This window comes from Eleginops maclovinus, chromosome 12, assembly GCF_036324505.1.
Source record: "Eleginops maclovinus isolate JMC-PN-2008 ecotype Puerto Natales chromosome 12, JC_Emac_rtc_rv5, whole genome shotgun sequence".
Classification (NCBI taxonomy): Eukaryota; Metazoa; Chordata; class Actinopteri; order Perciformes; family Eleginopidae; genus Eleginops; species Eleginops maclovinus.
The window spans coordinates 19,482,596-19,490,576 of record NC_086360.1 but is presented as its reverse complement, the minus strand read 5'-3'; positions in this window follow the sequence as shown (position 1 = coordinate 19,490,576).

Below are 7,981 nucleotides of genomic sequence, written 5' to 3'. Positions count from 1 at the left end.
CAGCCAGACAGCGCGACTGGCTTTCAACCTTTTTAAAAAGCCAGCTCTTACAGCTTGGGTCAATGCAGTTAGCCTTCTGTATTACAGCAGTGGTGGGGGCCCGTTTTATTTAATGGAGTTCTTGTTACTTTCAACAGTTATGTGAATACAAGCTGCAGGGATTTTTAAGTTGATACCGATATACTGTACGCTCAATAATACATCTCAAGGCTTTCAAGGATTCAAACAGACCTTATTGTTTTTGGGAGAAATATCATCTCCTCCTGGAAACGGATGTTGAAGGGGGGTTATAAACAGTATCATCTGTGCCGTGGTTGAGGTGATGATGGAGAGCTCTATTTAAGAATAGAAAGCACAGGAGACGCCCAGGTTTATAACCTGCTAATGGTGCAGAGCGGAGGAGCACAGATGCTACTTGGTGTTATCACTTCTGACAGATGGTACAGGAAGAGTTTAGTAAAGCAAAATTCAACCAGCTATCATCCAGTATAGTGCTCTGCAGATAGCTGTAGCTTTGACTCAACTCAATGTGTCTTTATTTTTGCTGCGTAGAGGACACAGAGGAGGGTGTTCTTTGTCAACAGTTGCACTATGTAATTATATGGTGTTTAATCACAGAGATGGAAGAAGCTACTGCTACGTCCTGTTATTGTTCTCCTAAAGAAATGAATATCTGATGACTGATTGGGGACTAGTAATTGATTTGGGATTACAGGAATTTTAGCCATCCAAGTCTTGGTATGTTAAGCCCCAGCAACACTGAGCAGCAATGTTGCTCAGCCTAATGTAATGTGTCTAATTGTAACAGCTTATTTTTAGGACAATGTGCCCTTAACTGAAGGAGGCAACCCTTCTTTCCAACATTGGTTGAAAACACTGAGGAACAAAGGCTTTCCCCTGAAATGAGGGGGGTTGTGGGGAGAAAGAAGGAAAATGCAACACATCCTTTCCGTTCACCCCAGGCCCAGGTCTTGTTCCCTTGTTTCTAGGAAATACTGATAGGCTACAGACTATGGAGTAAACTGAAGAAGAATTAGCAGTTAGCTTCAACAAAAAAAGCTCCTATGGCCGAGACATTTGATTATCCTAAATATAAGCATGTTAGCATTTAGCTCAACTACAAAGAGCAGCTAGCATGTAACATTACTGCTACGGTTACATTTAAAAAGCCAACCAGAGTAAGCTGTATTTCTAACAAGATACAACCAAAAAACAGTCCAATTATGACTACATCTTTCCCAATGAATGTACTGTAGCTAGCACCACTAGCTCCAAAAGTCTCTAGCAGGAAAGATAACAATTTTCACAGCCCTCACAGCGTGTCCATACAGGCCTCCTCAAAGCTACTCCCCCAAATGAATCATGAAACATTGATTTTTGGCTGGCCAAACTTATTAGTCACAGACTGGGGATAGTTTCCTTTTTTGGGCATAATTTGTTTTATTGATTGCTCTTGGGACGCTAATGTAACAAAACATCAATTTTTTAAATACATCACCCAGCTTAGTTTTAAGTTATACTTGTATTTATCAAAGTTGGTCATTTAAAAATCTCAGTTAATTATAGTTACAAAAAATGGTTGCCCCCTCTCCTTGGCCATGAACGCATTATGCCATCTTCATGATATAAATTATTTCAAATCATCATCATTTGCAAACTAGAAGTCAGTAATATGAGCAAGATGACACACCACGTTTCCTCGGGGGCCTGTTAGACGACTTTCTGTGTGTTCTTGTTTACCAGAGATCGTTTGATTTATTCCAGTTTGGGATTATCATCACCAGGTCTGGAGAGAAGCCTGAGCCTGACCATTAATCTCCACCCTGTGCATTTCCTGTCAGCGGTGACAGATGACCTTCCCTTCAACTCTCTGCCACCCTGTATAGGAGACAGGTCGTCAATCAGAGTATCTTTCTCGGCCGCAGTTAGAAAAGAGGGTCCTCGATTGGGATGACGCCAGTGGTGATGATGATGTTACTGTGTGTGTGTGTGTGTGTGTGTTCTGCTTATTTCAGCCTAAAGGAAACGAGAAGCGGTGACATCAGCAAGTTGTTGTGCACCTCTGTCTCCTCACAAATGAACGGATTATTTATGGGTGAGATGTCAGTGCCCATGAAGGGATGGAGAGGAGGGCTACAGCAGTGCAATACAGGAACTCATGAATATCATTCTGGCCAGTGTCCATGTGCAAGGTGAAGGAGACATGTCCTTGCATTCCTCCTTATGACGAGCACATAAAAACGAGACCTCAGACATTAAGTGTGTGTGTGTGTGGGTAACCGCAGCAGACAGGATTAGCTCTGGTGCACCATAGATTGCTGATTTCAAAAGAGAGGAGGAATTTTAATTTTCTGTTTGCTGCTCACTGTGACAGATTCCCCTCCCTCGTTAACAGCAGTTAAGATGACGAGCAGCTATTTTGTGTCTCAATGTGGCCAGTGTGGATTTGGTTGTTGTTCACTCTTCAGGAAATGTTTTTTAGCAAAAGAAAATGTGTAATAGTTTTAATATTTATAAACATTTTGTCCAGTGGTGGAATGTTACAAAGTAAATTAACTCAAGCAATGTGCTTACGTACAATGATGAGGGACTTCGCGTTTTTTCTGCCACTTTATACTTCAACTCCACAACAACTCATATTGTACTGTTAACTTTGCATCTATTTCACAGGATTAGTTAGATCACAAATTAAGATGTTGCATTAAAAAACAGTAATGTTTATAAAGCATAATATTAGAGTTAGAGTAAACTATTTGGCATCTATAAACTTCTTTTAACTTTAAATGTTTGTGTACTGGATATTTTAATGTTTAGTACTTACAGGACTTTTTCTTTAGCAAACCATTTTTTACAGAGCGGTATTAGTAATTTAACTTAAGTAGAAGATTGAAATACTCCTTCCACCCCTGGTTTTGCCTCTGGATGTCAAAGTGTCTGTGCTGAACCTTCTGTTGCCCTCGTGAAGAAATTGACAGACGAAGGCAGTGGGTGTCATCTCCTCGTCCCTGCTCTTTGATTGTTGATGTTTCTGTCCCCGCAGAGGCTCCGGGCCCCTGTTTGTGAGATGTCTGTCTGTGTGACAGGTCCCCAGCGCCCCGGCTGCTCTGTGGGACAGACATAACAGAAGGGGTGAGCCTGGGGCAAGGCCTGTCACTCACTGTGTGTCTTACCATTCGCTGCCCTTTTTCTTCTTTTCTCCACAACACAAAAACCATAGGCAAATATGTTTGTGGGGAGATATTTCTAAATCTATAAATATATTGTTGAACTAGCTATACACTGCAATCTGCGATATACAGTGTAATTATTAAGAAATTACTTTGTAAAATACATTAAATAATGATGTACTTATTACCCTTATTACAAGCTTTGTTTAACTTTAACTTGTTGCACATTTGTACTCACTTAAAAACTGAATCATGTGTGAGGAATTCTAGCAGAGGTAATGGACGTTACTTTTTTAATTTGAGTACACAACAATCAGGCAAAGTATTGTGATGAGACATTGTTTGTTTGTTTTGTCTAGTCACAGTGTTTTGGTTTGTTATACAAATACATAAAGCAACTTTAACATACCACATTCCAAACATTTGATGAAAATCTACAACAATAGAACAGTTAAAATATTAAATTACAGTTAGAGAGTATGTAGAATAAAGCAGTCTCTTGTACCTACTAATATTCTTAAAGTTAGTGTTATTATTCCAAAGTTCCCCATTAAAATACTACCCTATTCCCTGTATGTTTCCCTTGTAACTACAGATATAGAGTTTCTAAGTACATTTATTCACATTGTAATTTATGAAGGTCAATTACAAACAATAGTCTGCAAACATGAAAATATGACATTTTGAGGCTAATGTTTCTTGTTGTAAAATCTATCTCTGACATGATTTGTGGAAGGAGTGTTTATGGCGTCTGGAGGCACAGGTGTGGTCAGGTAAATGAGATGGGTGAGGGTGTTTGTTTGGAGTAGAACAAGCGGGAGGGGCGGGGGGGGGGGGGGAGTGGACAAGGGAGCAGTGGTAGTGTTGTCTGCCCTGACAAGGTGTGTGTTGGCGTCCATACAAAAACTGACGCCTACAGGCATGGCCCCGCCTCTTTCCCACCAGATCGACTTTCTTCAGCGCAGGAATGAGACACAGACACCTCCTCCAGGCTGAGACATATAATCTGGGCCTGTCAGGGCCTTTATCAAACAGGATCAACTGGTGCGCTGGGCCTTTCTCTACAGTCCCCACAGGCAGCAGGATACCTGCACACGCATTCCTTCGACACATCCCTGTCCCGGGAGACGTATCACCTGTCTTTTATGGCAGCTTGGCTTGAAGATGAGCATGGGGGGAGGACATGGGGTACAGTTGCTCCTGTGCATTGTCCTGATTGAAGATAGCAGCCTTTGGTTTTGGTCATTTTCTTGAACCCCTAAGTCTCAAAAGGATAATCTCCCTTAGATTTAATGATTGTGTGTCTGTTTTGTCACTGCAGCATGTTTTCATTGCAAAGATAATGACCTTTTGATTGATGGAGATCACATCAGGAGGCTTTTTTTTCGCCCCTTGAGGATCCTGCAGCTCTCTTGAGGGAGCCCTACTTGGCTCAGTTGTTTCAGCCCGCCACTATGTGACTAGATAAGAGGGTATGAATCAAAGCAGCAGCGTCGTTGAGCAAAGAACTCTAATCATATCACGCGCCCCTGAGCCATATGTCTTTGTACTCTCTTTAATTGAATTGAGCCGGGGATGAGATTGGCTGACATACCTTCCAGTGACTGAGCCGCACTTACAGAGCAAGGCAAGGAATAAGAGCAATTTGGGGGAGGTTGTTTTCTTGGCACAGTTTTGTATAAAATCCTAAAGGTACCCCAAAGGTAGCATTTCATATCACAGGTTTCACTGCTGTTAATAGACTTGCCCCAGGCACTAACCTTTATCACCTTATATGAAATTATTATGAATTTTATTAGCGTGTTTGCAGCCCGGCAATTGATTATTAAAGACAGATTCATCAAACATGACAGATTTGTGATCAGCAAGGCAAGTAGTGACAAACACTTACCTTATTGAATTTCAGAGTCACGTGTGAATGCATTTTTTGCTCCTGACTCATTGAGGAGGACGTCAACTTGTCCTTAGACTTGGCCAACTTAATTACTAGCATCTATCAGCTAGTACCCTAATGAAGACACATGAAGATTAAGTTAAAGATTTATTGCCTGAGAATCACTTGTTTATTTCTGCCCTTCTCCACCTCTGTTAATCACTTGGTGTAAAGAACTGTTCAGGGGGTGCAGCCATGTATCTACAGTATAGAAACACCTAAACGTGTGTGTACATGTCTGACTGAAGTCTCAACACCTTTGTGGCTCCGGTATGATCCACATTGCCTGAAGCAGCTGGGATTTTCCCTGAAAAGAAGTGAGGTGAAACGCTTTTCTTCCCATTTTGTTATTCCTACTTCCTGTGCAGCCAGGAGGCTAAACGGTGAAAGCCAAACAGAATGGAAAAAGACAGACACTGAGGTCTTTTCAGGCTTCTTGGCCCATAGTCAGAGTGGGATGTGGGTCTGAAACTGAAGTGAACGATCTCAGTGTTAAACATGGTTCTGACGCAGAGTTAGAGTTATCCAAACAGGGTTGAAGCACTGATTTGAGAAAGCATGTGTGCCAGAAAAGAGAGGATATGATGAGATGGTGAGAATCTGGCACAGGAGACAGAAACACTTTTCATGACACATTTTTGCCAAACTCAGCACTGCCAAGTGTAACTGCTAACACTGAACCCTCAGAGTGGGTGGTAGCTTGGCTGAACTTCGTTATTACTGGAATAGTTGATAATTGTGAAGCAAGGCGGATCAAGAGAGCTACAGAGTTTATGAGTTAGAGATTTATTGTCTAAACTTAAAAAATGTCAGATACTGAAAAAGTCCACCCCAGTTTCTCAAGGTCTAAGGTTATGTACTAAAATGCTCTATTTGTTTGTCCAAAACCCAAAGGAATTCACCTAAATATGATATAAAACAGAGAAAAAGCAAGAAATATCCACATTTTCTTGAATATTGCATGAAAAATGCTTTAAAAAAAAAAAATAATAATAAATGTAGAAAATATAATGTGCTCACAGTAAAATGTGAGTGCTGAAAGGTACTTTCGTGAGTGAGACTAATCTAAATAAGCTTCAGAAATAAACACTGAAGAAAAGAGGCAACATTGTTTAATGTGCTAACTGATTTATTTCCACAGCAAATTTTCCAAAACAGTGTTTTAGACTGAAACCTGTAATTAAGTTAAGTCTACTTGTATAGAGAGAATTCTGCGGATTAATTTTAGCGGCATTTGAGATTCCTCTGCTGCTTACAGGGCATGTTTGGGTTTCCAGCTGCTGTTTCATGCTCCATGCTCTATGCCATGCAATTATGCTAGTTCCCACCGGAGGTTTGGATTGGGTGGAGCTCAGCAAGGAGTAAGCTCAGGCATTAACTGCTCTTCACAGAGCGTTACTTGCATGAATCCACCAATACAGTAAGAACAAAAAAAAAGCTTAGACACACGCAAACACACTGCACCAAAGCACAAAAGAAAATAAAGCATAACAAAAAGCTGGTGTACAGGAAATGGCATTCCATAACTGGATAAGGCACAAAGAGACGCCACCCATAATTTAGTAACATGTGAAATCACTCTTTGTTAAATTGTAACACAGCCTACAGAGAGGTTCCTCAGACAAGAGGAATAGACAGATTTATGTACCAATAACTAGATAACCTTTCACTGATACACATCAAACAGTCCCAGTGCAATACAGACATCCAACAGATTTGAAATGAATCCCCTGAAGATATTGTGAGCCTTTTCCCTTTCATCAACATAATGCTTTTATTTCATTTCATAGCTTACTGTTGGCGTACATCAGAGATCATGAGACTGACTGAAAGAAATGAACAATGTAAAAGGACACACAATAATTGAAGTTTCATACTGTATGAATAGTAATACTCTGCTCTGAAACTACTGCTTTGGATCAGATGTTTAATGTGGTGTCCCTGCTGCTGTTGGGAACAGTGTGGCGAGACATGGACAGACAGTGTGTTGCAGGGTTTCTTTGCTCGGGACAACAGAGTCGTTGTGAAGGAAGGCTGGTAATGCCTGGCACTGAGGCTGCAGACCTGCCATTCAGACACTCTGCACAGCCTGCTGTCCTGAAACCACTTTATTGTGTAGGCGGTAGCACCCTCTGGTGGCATGAGCCTGAGCTATAAGGCGGACATGTTTTTACCTAACGGCATGTCTTGTACGTGTTCTTTATTTGCTGTTTGGGCTTGAAATCATTCAAAGCAAGTATAACAATTGAATTCTTATATATAGTGTCTCTGATGGCATTACAACAAATAACAAAAAAACAAAACACTTTTTAAACCTAAAATGATATTAAAGAGCGACAACAATTTAACACAAAAGTGTTTTAGTACATGTCCTGAAGAGTCAGAGAGTGTATGTCTTCTGATAAACTCTATGGTAATTTTATAATGAATATGATACGGAAAATATTCACAACATGTGTTGTAATTGATCTAAGTCTTGAAATATGTTTGGACATACTTAAGAAAAACACATAGTTTATTAATCCCCTAGGGGAAATTCAGTTTTTTAGGCAAGTATCTACGGTGGTGTATTGCTATCACACTAAAAAAAAAAAATAAGGCTCAGTATCAAGTAATTACGTGAAAGTTTCTTGTTATAACAAGATCTTTTTCACGTTTAAACAAGATAAGTATCATGTTATTACATGAAATTATCACGTTATTTCATGATAATTATATTTTCACGTTATAACGTGAAAAGTATCTAACAGTGCTCATTCTAAATTATCAACTGTCTGAGTAAGGAAATTGCAAACATTATGTTCATTAAATGTATTCCATAATAATGAACTGATCTTACACTGCACACATGTACGTATCTTCCTGGACCTGGACTACTGTT